The sequence below is a fragment of the Eurosta solidaginis genome, chromosome 5, assembly GCF_040869045.1.
Source record: "Eurosta solidaginis isolate ZX-2024a chromosome 5, ASM4086904v1, whole genome shotgun sequence".
Taxonomy (NCBI): domain Eukaryota; kingdom Metazoa; phylum Arthropoda; class Insecta; order Diptera; family Tephritidae; genus Eurosta; species Eurosta solidaginis.
In genome coordinates, this window is record NC_090323.1 from 221,675,617 (window position 1) to 221,696,160 (window position 20,544).

At 38.1% G+C, this 20,544-nt stretch overlaps 1 protein-coding gene across 6 annotated transcripts in view; it reads right to left on the reverse strand.

The window, feature by feature from the left end:
• Nucleotides 1-20,544, reverse strand: part of ect (ectodermal) — a 122,752-nt gene that overhangs the window by 76,512 nt on the left and 25,696 nt on the right. The window contains exon 1 of one of the 6 annotated variants that reach the window (XM_067788462.1): nucleotides 16,561-16,582. The exons of the other annotated variants lie outside the window; for them this stretch is intronic. The gene's annotated coding sequence lies outside the window, so the exon portion shown is untranslated. Of the gene's footprint in view, nucleotides 1-16,560; nucleotides 16,583-20,544 lie in introns of those variants that run through there. 6 annotated transcript variants of the gene reach the window in all.

A 20,544-nucleotide genomic window follows, 5' to 3' on the forward strand; every position in this document is an offset into this window, starting at 1 on the left:
GAATATTGAACATACTTCTCTAGTTGTTATCCTACATTAGATATCGAGTTGAGGTGGAGTTGACAAAAAAAATCTCATAGGTGGTACCACCAAAACAAACAGCTGTTTATTGTGAAAAATGAACACCTGATTGATAGCAGTAATGAAGCGTAATTAATCAAAAGTTATTTATATATATTTTATTTTATTTTCGTGAAAATACTGTAGTATGGATTTTATATTTGTGTCCAGTTAGAGAACCAAAGTTGGGAATTAAATTTTTTCAACCTAAGTAATATCATTTTTGCTTTATAAAAAACTAGCCGGACCCGTGCGCATCTTGTGCAACAAATATAAAAGTATTTTATCAAATATCAACCGAAATCAGTTGTTCTATCAATCAACTAAAATTTACAGCTTGGGGTGCCATCTGGCGAATGGTAGCAAATGCCGGTAATGCAGTGCAAATATTCAAAATAGTGCAATAGCACAAACAAATTTCTTTGTGTGCTCACAATCGTTTATTTTAACAAATTATTTTAATAAAATATAGCTAAAAAAAGCACTACGACCAAAATTGCCCAAAGCTCGCTAATAGCCCGAATCTCCATCTTTACAACCAAAACTTTATTTATAGATTTGAATTTCAAATAAGAGCGAAAAAGGGACCTGCACATAATAACAGCAATTAAAAATAATATTGTAACGAATTTACTGAAAATCGTCTTACTTGCAACCTTCTTCTAAGTTCGAATCACTAAACTGTTGAATAAATAACTCCAATATTTAATAATGCAAAATGGCTTTTATTCAAGTACTTTCAAAATAACACTTCTATTGCTCGACAGATAGCGTGCTTAGTCGAAACTAATTTTCAAAAAAATACTGCTATTTCTCGCTAGATAGCGTCTTAAATCCAACTGACTATCACGCCTCTACTGTTGCTGCTTTTATACTGTGTGATTTCCTCGTTGCATCTTCTAGGCGCTTCCAGAATTTACTTAGTTACTGGTATATAATTATAACTACAGATGAACGTGTGTAGCTTGAACGACACTTCCACAATTACAATTGCATACTTTTAGGAGCATCTCAGATAAGATATCTGCATGCGCTTGTGCGTTGCTTCTCCGCTACGTGTACGTACATATGTGTAGACATAATGATTGAATTATTGACGTGCATTCAAGTCACTGCTTAGCATCGGCTTAGAGATGACAGTACCCCTTAGTGTTGCTAGTATTCGTAAGAATATACACTAGTATGTAACCCCCGATAATCGGGTGTGTTTTTTTTAGTTTTCTGCAAATGTGCCCATCAAAAGCTTTCTTTTGATGTATATTTCATTTCTGTACGTATTGTAGTTTAGCCTAGCTAAGCGTTGTGTTTTAGAATAATACTATAGATTAGAATATTACTATAGAAAAGAAGATAGAAGGTAGATAACACTTTGACAACGCCATAAAGTAACAACGAAACGCCTTGCCTTTCTTCGCTTTGAAGCTAATGAAAATGTATATATGCATGTATGTAAGTAGGTACTTATGATTTTGTGCTAATTAGAATTTGACTCTACAAAAACAATGCAGGGGTAAATAAGAAAATTTTAAACGCTAATATCTCATGAACAAATTAATGAATTTAAATTTTTATAATTTTGTGCAAACATGCTCATGAAAAGCTTTCATTTGATATATATTTCATTTATGTACGTATCGTAGTTTAGCCTAACTAAGCGCCGTTTTGGAATAATACTATAGAAGATGATTCCCTCTTTTGCTGATTACGCTATGACTCACGAGTTGAGCCACTATTTCGAAACAACTCTTGGGATTTTAGAAGTATGCCTAGTTATCAACATTAGCTCTAATGGTATTCAAGCCCAAATGCTTCTTGGGTATATTCGACATCATTTGGAACGAATGCAAAAAACTGATAGGTTAACTAGATTTTAGCTCCGCCAGATCGCCCACATAAGCTCAGCTTAAACTTTATTTAAAGTAGACTGAAAAACTGCAGAATAAGTTTAAGCGTAGTTTAACTGACAAACTGAGTTGAACTTGTACTGAAAATCCGAGCCTAAATGTGTGTGCTGGGTGCATACAAAGAGCATAAGTAAAAAAAAAACGCTACATAAAACATTTCAAAATCGTATTCTTCACTAGTTTCCACGAGTAAGTTATAGCAAAATAGTAAAGAGATAACGATAGCTGGCAAATGGTTATCGCGATCACATTCAAATTACCACAATGACGATAAGTTCGGATGGAACTATGAAAATGCCTTTAACTTGCAAAATGTCACTGCTATCTACGCTACTTGTCAACGTTTAGATACTCCACGCCATATTGACGCCATTGAATGCGAGCTCATGCACCCGTTATGGGAATTAAGGTGAAAATTTTTGAAACTTTTATTTTCATTTTTGTTTTAGTAATTGTTGTTGCTTTTCATATATACATACATATACTGGTATTTCTCTACTCTGCTCTTCACATGCATACATATGTATGTATATATGTACGCATTTACCAACGTCGCATTGAGAGTATTTTGCCAGTGTTGCAAATACCTTAAATGGCGCGTATTACCATCGAGATGGTTAACTGTTCTTACATGCATCATTTATAGTCAAGTCACTTGTTGTTTTCATTGTTGTCGGCATTGTAGTTTGTCGTTGTCGTCATCGTTGCTGAAGCATAGTGTAAACACTATAATTAAAACAACAACAATTTGGAAAGTGCAAGCGTCAATTTGGGGTGTAGATAACATAGAAAAAGCGCACAATAACACAGGGGTGTAGCAAGACTTTGAAAATCAGGGTGTGATAGTATTTTGTAGGTATGTTTGTTTTGAGTGAGGGTCCACATACATACATATGCAATAAAAGCTTGAAAATACTCATTGGAGTCCCACAGTTAGGCTAGACATTTCGAAGATAATTTTGTCCATTTTGAGTGCCCGCCAACCAGATTACCTCCCAGTGGTCTACAACGAACTATTTCCTTTCACTGATGAATTAAATTAGGAGTAAAAGATCCACCTTTCCTACCTCTGCCAGACTGTCGAATAATCGTGTGCCCATAAGTCTAAGTCATCTTGTTTGAAGTTCTATACATTGGCAGAGAAAGTGCTGAATCGACTCTTCTTCATTATCATCCTGACAACTTCTGCAGATGGAGCTTACTGGTGTGTACCCTTTCTGAATTGCGCTTATCACTGCGCCTGTCATACTCAGGCATGCTATCTCTTACACCTTCCCAACCACATGTTGATTACTCTTCTTGTCTAGTGCCATGCCAGAGCTCCATACGTTAGTAGCGATCGGATGACTGTACTGTATATGCCAAGGATGATATGCCGTGACAGACCCAAGTTCCCCCCGAAAGCACTTTTTGTATTATGCTATACAGAATTCTCTTTGACCTCACCTCGAGGTACTTTTCGATTTCTTAGCTGTTTAACCTATTAATTCTGTTTCCCGGATCGATGAAGTCCTTCGCGGTCGCTACGAATGACTACCATGTTTGTCTTTTTCTCAGACGATGCCTGAAAAATACTTAGAGAAAATGTCGGTAAATGTATGGAGAATACGTGACATGGACTAGTGCCGGCTACTGCGTTGAAACTTTTTTCTGATATAATCCAATTTCGGCTAAGATAAGTACGTAACCACCGGGCAGATATTTATCATTGCATTCCATGTCAAATTCTTCATCGCATTCCGAACCAGAGTCACTACATTTGGTTTGTTGGCAATTTACAGCTTACATCTGCATGAAGTATACCGTATCACCCCAGCAAGTTAGGAGGCTTAGAATATACCCGCGGCAGGTATGCCTGTCGTAAGAGGCGACCAAAATACCAAATTCATTCAAGGGGTTGTGTAGCGCAACCCTTTCAAGGGGTTGTGTAGCGCAACCCTTTCAAGGGGTTGCCATCGCAATATATAGCTTCTCCAACCCAATTGTCAACCTCACCTACCCGTGGCGAGTCTTATTTCTTTGACAACCGAGGCTCTGGCGACCACAAGTTCCTTATGGATCTATGGGGTGGGAGGGCGGTATGGCTTAGAAAGCCATAGAAGGCTAGTACTTTAATGGTGCTTGTTACCGAAACGTACTGGATCTGCATCCGAAAAAGGATCATAAACATCGATAACACTCCCCGAGGCATTCGAGGAATGTCCATATCGCTAGAACAATAACAACAATAACAAACTTCAAACCTCTCCTGCTGAAACAATGAGGAACAAATTTCGAAATAAATGAACCTTTTTGGTGTTTATACCAATATTATAACTCTCACTCAAACACATTTGATAGCTCGGACTGGATTTTTTATATAAAAAAGGTTGTTCTCACCACTCTTTAAAATTAATGTTTAAAACGATTGCTTTTCTGTTCTCAGCATTACGCTTGGCTGATGATATCTCTTCTGTAGCTGAGCAGTCTCAGATCTCCACGCTTGACAAACCGCTGCCCATCAAAAACTCGGTAAAAAAAAAGTTATTCGGGCCTGTTCTGGATTTCGATTCCAACCAATTTATTCGGAATGGAAATGGATTGGTGTTCTGAATATCGATTCCGACCAGACTTGGTCGATTTGAAAAGTTTTACCTCTGAGCAGTCGGAATCGAAAGTAATTAGCCTATTAAGTACAGATAATTACATTATTTTTCCCACAAATAAGCTTTATTAAATTATTCATTTTATTTTGAAGATTTGCAACAACTTTTTGCTGGACTATTTGTTTATTTAGTATAACAAATCTTAATTTGAAAATTCCTATAAAAAATTTTCCAAGCTAAACAAAGCGATTCTGGTCGAAAGGAAACCGACGTTTTCTCAATTTCGATCGATCGATTTTTGTGATTTTTATGCACAATTGCACGTCTTCTTGCCTCTGCATTTCCGAAAACTATTGGTGCTGGCATTTTGTTCAAATTTTTGCACAATTTTAATTTAACTAAAACCAAAATAAGTTTAAAACAGCTGTTTTGCCGGAGTGAGAACACCAAAAAGAAATTGACTCGGAATCAGCCTCGTTTTACTTTTCAAAACGAGTCGGAATTCAGAACAGGCCTGATTATATATATATATGTAAATCGATCGCGTTAACAGGATTAGCCTGGTTTTATTGGGCCACTTGGGATTAACCTGGTTTTATTGGGACACTTGAGGGCGCGCTGCCACAATGTCCATTAAAAAAAAAAAAAGTATACCCTATAAGAGTATCGGTTTGACGAACATAACTGAAGTGGCTTTATTTCGTTTTGTTGAAGAAAGAAGAATAAGTAGCAAAATCAAATCCATTTCTTGAATTTATTAAAAACAAGTAAGGAAGGCTAAGTTCGGGTGCAACCGAACATTACATACTCAGTTGAGAGCTATGGAGACAAAATAAGGGAAATCACCATGTAGGAAAATGGACCTAGGGTAACCCTGGAATGTGGTTGTATGACATGTGTATCAAATTGAAGGTATTAAAGAGTATTTTAAGAGAGAGTAGGCCATAGTTCTATTGATGGACGCCATTTAGGGATATCGCCATAAAGGTGGACCAGGGCTGAATCTAGAATTTGTTTGTACGATATGGGTATCAAATGAAAGGTGTTACTGAGCATTTTAAGAGGGAGTGGGCCTTAGGTCTATCGGTGGACGCCTTTTCGAGATATCGCCATTAAGGTGGACTAGGGGTGACTCTAGAATGTGTTTGTACGATATGGGTATCAAATGAAAGGTGGTAATGAGTATTTTAAAAGGGAATGGGCTTTAGTTCTATAGGTGAACGCCTTTTCGAGAAATCGCCATAAAGGTGGACCAGGGGTGACTCTAGAATATGTTTGTACGATATGGGTATCGAATGAAAGCTGTTAATGAGTATTTTGAAAAGGAGTGATCCTTAGTTCCATAGGTCGACGCCGTTTCGAGATATCGCCATACCAAACGAAAGGTGTTACTGAGCATTTTAAGAGGGAGTGGGCATGAGGTCTATAGGTGGACGCCTTTTCGAGATATCGTCATTAGGGTGGGCAGGGGTGACTCTAGAATGTGTTTGTACGATATGGGTATCAAAGGAAAGGTGTTACTGAGCATTTTAAGAGGGAGTGGGCATTAGGTCTATAGGTGTACGCCTTTTCGAGAAATCGCCATTAGGGTGGGCCAGGGGTGACTCTAGAATGTTTGTACGATATGGGTATCAAACGAAAGGTGTTACTGAGCATTTTAAGAGGGAGTGGGCATTAGGTCTATAGGTGGACGCCTTTTCGAGATATCGCCATTAGGGTGGGCCATAGGTGACTCTAGAATGTGCTTGTACGATATGGGTATGAAACGAAAGGTGTTACTGAGCATTTTAAGAGGGAGTGGACATTAGGTCTATAGGTGGACGCCTTTTCGAGATATCGCCATTAGGGTGGGCCAGGGGTGACTCTAGAATGTGTTTGTACGATATGGGTATCAAAGGAAAGGTGTTACTGAGCATTTTAAGAGGGAGTGGGCATTAGGTCTATAGGTGTACGCCTTTTCGAGAAATCGCCATTAGGGTGGGCCAGGGGTGACTCTAGAATGTTTGTACGATATGGGTATCAAACGAAAGGTGTTACTGAGCATTTTAAGAGGGAGTGGGCATTAGGTCTATAGGTGGACGCCTTTTCGAGATATCGCCATTAGGGTGGGCCATAGGTGACTCTAGAATGTGCTTGTACGATATGGGTATGAAACGAAAGGTGTTACTGAGCATTTTAAGAGGGAGTGGACATTAGGTCTATAGGTGGACGCCTTTTCGAGATATCGCCATTAGGGTGGGCCAGGGGTGACTCTAGAATGTTTGTACGATATGGGTATCAAACGAAAGGTGTTACTGAGCATTTTAAGAGGGAGTGGGCATTAGGTCTATAGGTGGACGCCTTTTCGAGATATCGCCATTAGGGTGGGCCATAGGTGACTCTAGAATGTGCTTGTACGATATGGGTATGAAACGAAAGGTGTTACTGAGCATTTTAAGAGGGAGTGGACATTAGGTCTATAGGTGGACGCCTTTTCGAGATATCGTCATTAGGGTGGGCAGGGGTGACTCTAGAATGTGTTTGTACGATATGGGTATCAAAGGAAAGGTGTTACTGAGCATTTTAAGAGGGAGTGGGCATTAGGTCTATAGGTGTACGCCTTTTCGAGAAATCGCCATTAGGGTGGGCCAGGGGTGACTCTAGAATGTTTGTACGATATGGGTATCAAACGAAAGGTGTTACTGAGCATTTTAAGAGGGAGTGGGCATTAGGTCTATAGGTGGACGCCTTTTCGAGATATCGCCATTAGGGTGGGCCATAGGTGACTCTAGAATGTGCTTGTACGATATGGGTATCAAATGAAAGGTGGTAATGAGTATTTTAAAAGGGAGTAATCCTTAGTTCAATAGGTCGTCGCCTTTTCGAGATATCGCCATAAAGGTGGACCAAGGGTGACTCTAGAATGTTTGTACGATATGGGTATCAAACGAAAGGTGTTACTGAGCATTTCAAGAGAGAGTGGGCATTAGGTATATAGGTGGACGCCTTTTCGAGATATCGCCATTAAGGTGGGCCAGGGGTGACTCTAGAATGTTTGTACGATATGGGTATGAAACGAAAGGTGTTACTGAGCATTTTAAGAGGGAGTGGACATTAGGTCTATAGGTGGACGCCTTTTCGAGATATCGCCATTAGGGTGGGCCAGGGGTGACTCTAGAATGTTTGTACGATATGGGTATCAAACGAAAGGTGTTACTGAGCATTTTAAGAGGGAGTGGACATTAGGTCTATAGGTGGACGGCTTTTCGAGATACCGCCATTAGGGTGGGCCAGGGGTGACTCTAGAATGTTTGTACGATATGGGTATCAAACGAAAGGTGTTACTGAGCATTTTAATAGGGAGTGGGCATTAGGTCTATAGGTGGACGCCTTTTCGAGATATCGCTATTAGGGTGGGCCAGGGGTGACTCTAGAATGTTTGTACGATATGGGTATCAAACGAAAGGTGTTACTGAGCATTTTAATAGGGAGTGGGCATTAGGTCTCTAGGTGGACGCCTTTTCGAGATATCGCCATTAGGGTGGGCCAGGGGTGACTCTAGAATGTGTTTGTACGATATGGATATCAAATTAAAGGTATTAATGAGGGTTTTAAAAGCGAGTGGCCCTTAGATGTATATGTGAAGGCGTTCTCGGGATATCGACCAAAATGTGGACCAGGTGATCCAGAAAATCATCTGTCGGGTACTGCTAATTTATTTATATATGGAATACCACTAACAGTATTCCTGCCAAGATTCCAAGGGCTGTTGATTTCGCCTTGTAGAACTTTTTCATTTTCTTCTACTTAATATGGTAGGCGTCACACCCATTTTACAAAGTTTTTTCCAAAGTTATATTTTGCGTCAATAAACCAATCCAGTTACAATGTTTCATCCCTTTTTTCGTATTTGGTATAGAATTATGGCATTTTTTTATTTTTCGTAATTTTCGATATCGATAAAGTGGGCGTGGTTATGGTCGGATTTCGGCCATTTTTTATATCGTGATAAAGTGAGTTCAGATAAGTACGTGTGCTAAGTTTAGTAAAGATATATCGATTTTTGCTCAAGTTATTGTGTTAACGGCCGAGCGGAAGGACAGACGGTGGACTGTGTATAAAAACTGGGCGTGGCTTCAACCGATTTCGCCCTTTTTCACAGAAAACAGTTAACGTCGTAAAATCTACTCCCCTACCAAATTTCAAAAGGATTGGTTAATTTTTGTTCGACTTATGGCGTTAAAAGTATCCTAGACAAATTAAATGAAAAAGGGCGGAGCCACGCCCATTTTGAAATTTTCTTTTATTTTTGTATTTTGTTGCACCATATCATTACTGGAGTTGAATGTTGACAGAATTTACTTATATACTGTAAAGATATTAAATTTTTTGTAAAAATTTTACTTTAAAAAAAAAATTTTTTTAAAAGTGGGCGCGGTCCTTCCCCGATTTTGCTAATTTTTATTAAGCGTACATATAGTAATAGTAGTAACGTTCCTGACAAATTTCATCATGATATCTTCAACGACTGCCAAATTACACCTTGCAAAATTTTAAATTACCTTCTTTTAAAAGTGGGCGGTGCCACGCCCGTTGTCCAAAATTTTACTAATTTTCTATTCTGCGTCATAAGTTCAACTCATCTACCAAGTTTCGTCGCTTTATCGGTCTTTTGTAATGAATTATCGCACTTTTTCGGTTTTTCGAAATTTTCGATATCGAAAAAGTGGGCGTGGTTATAGTCCGATATCGTTCATTTTAAATAGCGATCTGAGATGAGTGCTCAGGAACCTACATACCAAATTTCATCAAGATACCTCAAAATTTACTCAAGTTATCGTGTTAACGGACGGACGGACGGACGGACGGACGGACATGGCTCAATCAAATTTTTTTTCGATCCTGATTATTTTGATATATGGAAGTCTATATCTATCTCGATTCCTTTATATATGTACAACCAACCGTTATCCAATCAAACTTAATATACTCTGTGAGCTCTGCTCAACTGAGTATAAAAATATATATATAGAAAGCTTAGGATTGGTAATATCTCAGAAAACCTCCGTTCATTTTCATAGATAAATGCAGCTCAAATTTTCCCTCGAATAAATTCCAAGCGTGTACGTTCCGTTCATGTGCTATTAGCATTTGTACAATTTACATATATAAATATATACATATGTACATGTAAGAAAGTGGGTTAAATAAGTATATATAGGTATGCGAAAATATATGTGGGAAAATCACACAAAAAACCAAACAAAATCAAAATTAAAGGAAAGACAAAAGAAAAGCTACACAAAGTTGAGACGCTGGGGCGTATACGCAATGTCAGCACAACACCTCCGCTACCACTTCAGCACATTTATCTGCTACTACGAATATAAAAAGGAATGCGTGTGAATGTGTGTAAGTTGGCGATGTTATAAAAGTAGCTGCAATGCAGTGCACTCTTCTGTCTATTCGTATCTTGTAAGTAGCGTAAATGAAACTGCAAATTGTGCTTTACATTACTTGTTAAACTTAAAAAGCATTTCAACAAGAGCAAAATACTTGAAATTAAAAAAAAGGGGCAAAGTAGTGAACATCTCTACCTACAAAACCGAACTCTGGTATATACGATTTATCTTATAAAATGTTGTAATAACCCTTTTTTTACACCTGTACATACAAACATACGCACACAGGCGCAAACTTGACCCCAGAACTTTGTTGAACATTCATGGCAGAAGTTTTTAAGTTTTTTTCTTCATATATTTTTCATTAGCTCATAAAAAAACGCGTGTGTTTCTCTGTTATGACGATAAGAAAAGTGTTCTAATTCTTTCGTCAAAAATACTTAAGGCTTCATCATTGCAAAATTGACAAGACATCATAACGTTCAGTAAAAGGTTTACTTTTCATCCATCCTTTTGCTTGACAAGTAAACAAATTTGTCAAGTGAGCAAATTGAAATAAATTTACGGTAATTTGTGTTGTAGCAACATAAATTATCGATTTAGGAAAAAAGTGCTAAGAAGGCTCATAGAATCAAATCTACTAGAGATTTAACACCGATTTTGTTAAAAGCAACATGTATAAGGTGCTCAATATATGATGAAATTATTTGGAGCGAAGTTGATTTACTACTCACACCATTACACATCCTTCCGAGACAGCACTGAATTTTCACTCTTTGAATTAGTAGAACGCTTAGTGTTAAAATTGTAAAATAAAATTCTTAATTTTTCACAAGTGGTTGGGCTTGTTTTTTGTAAAAACCCTGACAACAACAACAGCAAGGCGAGCAGATGAAATATAGAAAACAGCCACACAAGCATATCTACATATATATAGAAAGCAACAGTGAATATGACTTGCAGAGATAAACGGCAACAGTAAATAAAACACAGATACCCGTATGTACACAGCAATAAAGAGCGCATTGTGTATCAGACAGATACACACATACACATATGTAGAAGGCAACAATTAATATGAGGTGCAGATATGTATGCACACAACTATTCGCAAAAGCAGTTAGTGAAAAATTTAGACCCTGGTAGAAATAGGCGAGCAAGACAACTGAGGGTATATAAGCAGCGCAAGCGAAGGAAAATTTGATTTTAATACGATATAAGTGAAGTACGCGTATACGTTAAATTGTGAAACCCTACTACCATATTAGTGCTGTAATTAACAAGAATTTGCATTTATTTATTCGACATTTCAATGATTCTATTGATCGTAGAAAGCAAAAGACAATCTAGTGTTCTAAAAATTCTCAAAAACATGTATAAAATGTTAAGATTGTTGGGAACTTAAATACATTTATTAATTCTATTGCTCTTTCTGTTTAAAAACAAAATGATGATGATGAATAACATGTAGATAGACTACGCTCAGGAGAAGGGTGATTAACTCTAATTTAGTAGCTAGTTAGGTTAGTAAAATTGGTACCAGACGATCACGTCAACACAATCATCCGACCGATACTGACGCATGGAGCTTTTTTGGAAAGATTGGCGGCAGGGACTGGCCGCAAAAGAGGCTCTACGACTAAAACAGTCTGACATATTGAAATCAACCGAATACGGGCACGCAACAATATAAGGTGACATGATAAGTAAGGGGGTGACTAAACGGAATCACAAATCGTTCATGAACATAACACATTCTTCAAGGGAGGAATGGGGCTAAGGTCTAGAAAGTGTTGGGAACTACAATCTCCATAAACAATAAAAAAAGGAAAAGTGAATTGGAGCTAGAATGTACCCAAAGCATCTGCAGATAAGTCAATCGTACCGACTTTTTTTGTCATAGAGAAATCAACTATACTTTTCTAGGACAGCATGGTCCTAGAAATTACTGTAAAATGTTTATCGAAATTCAGGCCGCCTCAATATCATTAGAATGCAATGTTATGAAGTCGGATGTCGTGCGGAGGTGTTAAGCCTAACTGGCGCTTATATAAAGCAACTAAATGTTTCCCTTTGCTCCCAGGGCCAAATGGACGACACTGGGTTATTTCCTGAAAAAAATCTTAAAATATGAGATTGGGACAACAGACTTGGTTGCTAAGTCCCATGGTCTTTAAGATCATGTTGTGATAGGAAAGCAACTAGCTTCTTCTTATGTTGAACAAACCTGCAATGCGAATACTTCCGCTGCCATCATAGGTCATTGCTCCTTTGCACCTATGTTTCAATGATGCCGCACACCAAAAAGCACCCTATGCAAAATAAGAGGAAGTGGAGTCGATTCTTCACCTTCTCTGCCAATGTCTAGGACTGCAAACAATATGAGTAAGTCTAGATGCACGGTTTTTTGTTGGTCTGGCAGAGGTTGGGAAATTGTCCTCAAAGAAACTTGAAGTTTCAAAAGGGGTGGGCCATAGGGAGATAGGGAGGGTGGTGTTAGAGGCATTGGTTCCACATTCTAATTAAAAAGATGGTTGGTGTCATTTGGTACACATTGCAAGTAGGACATACATTATGTATATCGGGGTTTATTCTGGATAGGTAAGAGTTAAACCTGTTACAGTACCCATATCTAAGATGAGCTAGAGTGACGCGCATCTCACTGGGGAGAATATGTTCCTCTGCTGCGAGTTCTGTAACTCTTCTTTGTAAACAGGGTTCGCCGGGCAATGCCTGACATAGAAGTCCGACGCGTGTTTTTGGATATCACTGCGGAACTGCTTATGTTTTGTTGCATACATATTCTCCTGCTCCGGGAAGGTATCGAAATCAATTCAGTGCCAGTACCTGGTCCCGGTCCAGGGGTTCTGCTGCGTGTGCGGAAAAAATATCTTTTTAGGATGGTCACATGTAAGGGTTGCTTGGACAGCACGGGATGTTCTGAGCTAGACCCCACACAAATTACCTCTGATAGAAGCGTGGAAAATTTCCATACATGCCCTCTTAACCTAACTATAACCTGTGCTAGGTTACGCCAAGCTAAGTTTGCTTACCGAAATAATTTATTTCTTATTTGTGTTGCACACTTACAAATTATTATTTTTCTGTTTTCGTGTAATTTCCCTGCAAAAAATTGTGCTATTAATCCCGAAGGAGAGTGGTTGCGGTTGATCCCTTTTGTCCACAGGGTATAATTGATAATTTTTTTTTTATTTCGGGTCAGCCGTTTCTTTGTTATCAAGTCGGACTTTTATTTTGGCCTTAAAAAATAAAAGTCCGGATTTAACTTTTATTTCCGGACTTTTATTTTTAAAAGTCCGAGTTCAACTAGTTTTATAGGACTCAAAAAATAAAAATCCGAAAATAATTTTTATCTTGATCCAAATATATTTAAAGTCCAAAATTAATAGTTTTGCAAGGATTTATATTATAAAAGGAATACCATTTTCAGCCCCCTGATTAAATGTGATTAAATAGCATTATTTAAGAAAAATGCGGAACTCTATACCGGACCTAAAATACCAGGACCATGTGTTACATTATCATAACATTTGTTCTGTTTTTGTTATTCTACAACACCATTACGAAAAAAATTAAAACTATTGTATTAGAGTTAAAAATTTTTTAAAATCTGTAAGAAATTCCGTACGGGTAGAAAAGGACTTGTCCGACAGTACCCATAAGCGAACAAAAGAGACGTGTGTGACTATGGCTGCTGAGGTACGAAGATAATATGTTCGACACTGTCCATATGGATACAAAAAGGGCCTGTCGGACACTTCCCATAGGGGTACTAAGAGGAAGTGTAGAACGGTGCAAAGAGAATTTGTCCGACAGTACCCGTAGGGGTATAAAGAGGACCAGTCCGAGGGGTATAAAGAGGACCAGTCCGACACTACCCGTTCAGGCATAAAAAGGTAAAATTCGGACCACTCCAACCCATATAAAGAGATAAGAACTGGCTATAGTCGCATACTCCTTTGCAACTCATCCCGGATTCATCCCAGACTAATCGCATTTTTTGCAGGGTTGCTCATGGCGTACTAATATGAATAGAGTACAACAGAGTACCGACTGATCTCTTGCTGCAATAAGAAAATTTTGATTTTACCTTTTTACCTTTATATTAAGTCGCTTCCATGTTTTGCCCCTACGAATTTTTGACCCATTTTTGACCAATTTTTGACCAATTTTTCGGTAATTTCCCTTGAGCTAGACACTTGATACTTGAACATAGTTCAGATCTGAGAGACATTACAATGCAAGGAAAAAAATCCGCTAGGTGGCGCACGGATCGAGATATACAGAAAATTAATTTTAAAATGGAAATTTTGCGATCGACTTTTAACTAACTTCTCGGTGATCCAGAGACTTGAAACTTAGCACATAGTTTGCGAGTCGATGGCACTACAATTCGTATAAAACAAAATGTCCCCAGGTGGCAGACGAATCGAGATAAACGAAAATCCCTGAAAAAATGCAGGGAATCTTGCAATCGATTTTTTAGTAACTTCACGCGGAGCTGGAGATATGAAACTTGAGCCGTAAGTCAGAACCCGGTGACAGTGCAATGTGTTATCAAAAAAAATCCGCTAGGTGGCTCATGGATCTAGATATTAGGACAACTAATTTTAATTTAGGAATCTTTGAATCTATTTTTAACTAACTTCCCGGCTATCTAGAGACTTGTAACTTAGCACATAGTTCGAGACCCGGTGAAAATACAATTTACAGAAAACAAAATTCCGCTAGGTGGCGCGCTAAGTGAGATAACTATAAATCCTTGAAAAACGAGGAGAATCTTGCAATCGATTCTTGAGTAACTTCCCGTTGAGCTGGAGATATGAAACTTGAGCCGTGAGTCAGAACCCGATGGCAGTGCAATATTTTATCAAAACATTCCGCTAGGAGGCGCATGGATCGGGATATTAGGAAAATAAATTTTTATTTGGGAATTTTTCAATCCATTTTTAGCTAACCTCCCGGTTACTTATAGACTTGAAACTTGGCACTTAGTTAGGGATCTGGTGGCAATACAATTTGTAGTAAACAAAGTTCCGTTAGGTGGCGCGCTAGTCAAGATAATTACAGATCCTTTAAAAACGGGGGGAATTTTGCGATCGATTTTCGAGTAACTTCCTAGAGACATGAAGTTTGGGCCGTAAATCAGAACCCGGTGACAATGCAATATTTTATTTTAAAAATTCCGCTAGGTGGCTTATGGATCGAGATATTGAGAAAAATAGTTTTAAACTGGGAATCTTGCAATCGATTTTTAGCTAACTTTCTGGATATACAGTGACTTGAAACCTGAAATATAGTTGAAAACTCGGTGACAGTGCAATGTTTGAGCAAAAAATTTGAGCTACATAAGGCACAAGTCGAACTATTTAGGAGATTAGGCCCTACATTCATGGCTAGCCTCCTGAGTGTTGCAGGCGTTGTAGAATTCCACCTCGTTGAAGGCCCGACTCAATGCACATCCTTGCATACTTCTAGGCGTACACGACTTTCACCACGATTATTTTAGACTTTCGGGCGTATGCGAATTTCACCACGATTTTCAGCTGTGCAAATTAAGTAGCTGACAAACGAGGTGGAATTCTCTTGTTATGATGCGAGGTGGAATTCTGTGTTTTCTTGCGAAAATTCCGCTAATTCTATTTTGAAGAAATAAATAGATATAAGAATTTTCACTTAGGAATTACTTAAATTACTAATCAAAGTTGGAATTGCCTTTTTGTAGGCAGTACTAAAAAATTGAAAATAAAAAGATGATAAAAATATTTTAGGGACTACCTTTGTATAAATGGACCAAAAAATACAAGCCAATTTTTCCTTTAATACATACCTATTCTTGTTGAATTTTAATAAAAAACTTTAACAATCGCTCTTTTAAAAGAATTATAAAGGTAAAATTATAAAGGTAGAGTGCGTGTTTAAATTTTAAATAATCAATAAGTAATCCCAAGTACATGGTTTGCCTTAAAGTGAAAGATTGCGCTCCACCTTTATAGTTTTAAGTGCCACAATTCTTTTACAAAAGCTATTTTTAAAGTTTTTTAGTCAAAATTCAACAAGAATATGTATGTATTAAAGGAAAAATTGCCTTATTTTTTTGGTCCATTTATGTATATAAATGTAGTCCTTAAAATTTTTTTATCATCTTTTTTAAAAATATGTTTGCTCGTAACATAAAGTAACGAATTTCAAAGTACATAAAAGCAACGCAATAGGCACATAATATCTGTAAACCATACTGCATAAGCCCCTTTGTAAGAACCAGAGATAGCTACTTCAAATTGTAATACGTAAGTAATTAATACGCAATCTTTTCATACATGCCTTACAGACACAAACTTGAGATATTCATCCGTGCCCATACATGCTAAAGATAATGTAGGGAAATATAAAATAATTGCAAAAAGAGAAAACAGATAAGACAATGAAAGCTTATTTTTAGCAGTCAATTTTCAACTTTTTTGCTTGTAGAAATCCTCTTTTTACAGGTAGATGAATTTTGAATAAGTACTCCAGTTTAATTTTTGTATCGATCTGTAAGGAAAGGATAAAGCACTTCAACCAATGTAGTTGCATTTTATGATAGAAATAAATTTTAAAATTTCTCACCTTTTGTCTGCATTTGCGTAGTTATAGAGACCATAGCGAAATTTTTTTTGTTACCAAGTTGTAAAAGAATATGCGTAATATCACCACAATACATGTAAAAGGGAACTAAAAAACGCAACAAAGGGCATGGATTAAAAAAAAAATGTGAAGGACCAAGTACACGTGAAATTCGATGTGAAACCTTACAGGGGAACGTCTAAGAAAATAATGTTTTTAAGGTAGCAAAGGCTCATAGGCGGGTTGAAGTTAAACGAAAGTAGAGGTAGCTTTACCAGAAACAAACAGTTTCGTGTTTTTGATAAGAGCAGCGCCGGCTTCCTATCGGAAACAACGGATACCGACAAGCTTTACTACCCATAGTAGGTAAGGGGGCTTAAAACATATCCGCGGCAAGTATGCACGTAGTAAAAAATTACGAAAATACCAAACTAAATCAAGGTGCTGTGTACCGCAACCCTTTGAAGAGGCTGCCAGCGCAATTTGTAGTTTCTCCAACTAATTAGCAACCTTGCCAACCCGTGGCAAATCCTTTTTGTTTAGCAGCCAGGATCAGGCAATCCAAAGTTCTTCATGGAACTAGAGAGTGGCGAGAGGGGAGGATGACCCTGAAGATTCAATGTGTTCATATTAAATCGTTTAGCGAGATGGTCGGGCATGCACCTTAATGGTGCTTGTTACCAGGACGTACCAGATATCCGGCAAAGGACCATCAATATCGATAACGCTCATGAAAAAAAAAAAACAACAGGCTACTAATTTCGCTTCCCAAGGCAGCCGGTTCTATGTACCGGAGCGACACGGGATTTTTCTCGACCAAGGGCTGTCATTTCAGTGTAACTCCATTTAAGCTGTTGCGCCCCTCCCACAAATTGTCATCCTCCCAGCAGATCCTTGCAGCGGGATATTCCCTCTTCTCTGCCATATTCTCCTGCTACGGGAAGGTATCGAACCCAATCCGGTACCTGTACCTACTTGACCCTGGTCCAATGAATTAGTTTTGCTGCGTTTGCGGAAAAGAATCTTTTAAGTACGGTCACACTCTTGTCAGTGTTTCACGTGCAAGGGATAGTTACATCGGATAGGATGTTCTGGGCTTGACCCCAAAATCTGACGTCGTCGCATAAATCTTTTGTAGCTCCTGCTGTTCAAGCCACAAGAAGTATCCGCTGCTGCTCCCTCCCTATGGTGTCTCCAGCTCATACGGCCTCTCCTGCTCATAACTACAATCTCCGTTGTAGAGTCGGTAGCAATGCCCAGCATCAGCGCCCGCCCCCATCTTCTTCTCCCCCTCTTTCCTGCACTAGAATTCGGGTAGATCAGCCAAATAGACTCTTAGTCCCTACCACCTTTTGCACCGTTTGCCAGTACAGAAAATATATGTTTGCAACATCTGCCCAATGCAGCTCCTCCCTTGAACGCTGCCACTTTCCTAGATGTTCTGGTATCAGCGACGGCAACCCCCGACGGGTTTCATAGCACCATGCTGCCAGACCGCAAACCCCACTACACTCTTTCTACCTCTCCGCCTTTTCCGCACTTCTTTTCCGCTACATCTATCCCTATATCTCTATCTTCGTCTAACTCTATATCTTCCTAAGTTTCTTTCTTCTTCCCTTTTTTCTCTTTGGTCTGGTTTTTGTCCTTCTTCATCCCTTATTCCCAGTTCCAGTTATAGTCCCAGCTCAAAATTATCAGTCCTAATCCCAGTCAAGGTCCCAGTACAATTCTGTCCCTGGTTCATTTCCCGAAAAAGGTGTCGTAGATACTAATCTAAGCAAAGGGCTTCCTATAAACCAAATTTCAGGCAACTCGAACCATGAATAGAATTTGTTCAAATAGATTTGTCCCTGGCCAACTTCCTGGAAAGAGAGTATCGTATATACTAATTATGTTATTTATTACGAGAGCAGTAAAAGACTGAATTGAAAGGCATATTATCTGAAATTATTTCTACAGGTAATCCGTGTACTGCGAAGCAATTTTTTAATGCATTTATACAATCAGATGCTGTTTTCATTTTCAATGGAGCTATGTCTAAATATCGCGAATAGTAATCAGGTATTACTAAATAGTTTTTTGATTCACATTCACAAATATCTAAGCCTATCTTATTAAAAGGTAGATTTGGAATGCAATGGGGTATCATGGGTTCCTTAAAATTTGATGACCGACTTCGTTGGCATACGTCGCAATTTGTTATCATTTTTTCAATCGCATCATCAATTCCTGGCCAGTACACTAATTCGCGAGCGCGCTTTTTCGTTTTCTCAATACCCAAATGAGACTAGTGTAGCTGTGATAATATGATTTTCCGCAAGTTTTGTGGAACGATAACCCTACTATTCAAGTATAAGATACCATCTTCTAAAAACAGATCGTTACGGTACTTCCAAAACTGTTTGAGAGCGTCACTTAACATATCTTTTTTATGAGGCCAGCCATTTATTAAAACATTCTTCAATTGTGCCAAATGCTCATCTTTATTGATTTCGTTTCGAAAACTGTCTAGGCGTTCGTCGGTGATGTTTAAGGAATGGACGAACTCATTGAGGTCCTCAATGTCAGGAGCGTTATTTTCGTCATCAAAATAATGAGACAAAAGATCAGCGATATATAAAAACTTTCCTGGAACATGAACTAATTTTATGTCGTATTTAATTAAACTTAGTTTGATGCGTTGAAGTCTAGCGGAAGGAATTTTGCAAAATTCTTTTTTCATTATGGAAACTAGGGGCTTGTGATCCGTCTTAATTGTAACCTTCCGACCATAAATATAAAAATGAGATTTACGACAAGCAAATAAAATGGCTAAAAATTCCTTCTCTACCTGAGCGTAGTTAACTTCTGCGTCCGTGAGACTGCGTGAAGCAAATGCAATGGGCTTTCTATTTTGCATGAGACAACACCCTACACCAAATTTAGATGCATCTGTCTCGAGCGTTATTTCTTTTTTGTCATCAAATGATTGGAGCGTCGGTGCATTTGCTATCATTGTTTTTATTTGTTCCAAACAGCTTTCATGAGGTGACTGCCACTCATACACGACGTTGAACTTTAGCAACTCTCGTAACGGTTTGGAGATACTAGACAAATTAGGTATGTATTCGCGAATATAATTTATCATGCCAAGTAATTTTTGCAAGTCTTTCTTAGTATTTGGTTTTCTAATTTTCATTATCGCTTTCACTATATCAGGATCGCAGCGTATGCCATCTGGTGAAATAATTTTACCCAAATATTTAACTTCTGTTACCTTGTACTGAATTTTGTCGACATTAAACTTAATGTTCAATTTTCTTGCGCAATCCATAACTAACTTCAGAGTGCGATCATGCTCTTCAACACTTCTAGCCGCAATCAATATATCGTCAATGAAAACTATTACGTTTGGAATATCTTCGAAGTTTCGCTCATTATATTTTTGAAAAACTTCTGGACCTATTTTGATACCATATGGCAAGCGCTTGAAACGATAACACCCAAATGGTGTATTAAAAGCACAGAGCTCACTAGCTTTTTCGCTAAGTCCTATTTGCCAAAACTCCTCTTTCGAGTCCAACACAGTGAATATCTTACTATTAGCAATACGTACCGATATAGATTCAAATGATGGAATCGTATGATTTTCCGACAAAATATCTGCATTTAAATCTTGAGGATCAATACACAAGCGAAGTTTGCTTGATTTCTTCTCTACAACTACAAGATTACTGGCTCATTCAATAGGACCATCCACCTGCTCAATTATCTTATTTTCAACCATTTTCTGTAACTCGGTTTTTACTCTTGCTACTAAGGATTGCGGGATTCTCCTTGCTGGCTTTACCACCGGGATGGAATTTTTCTTAACCTGAATATCCAAATTTGTTACAAAGCATCCCGTCCCTTCAAAAACATCACTATATTTTCGTATAAATTCATCATTTCTTACTTCTTGAATAGCGTTAACGCGTTTAATAAGGTTTAGTTGCTCACATGCTGCAA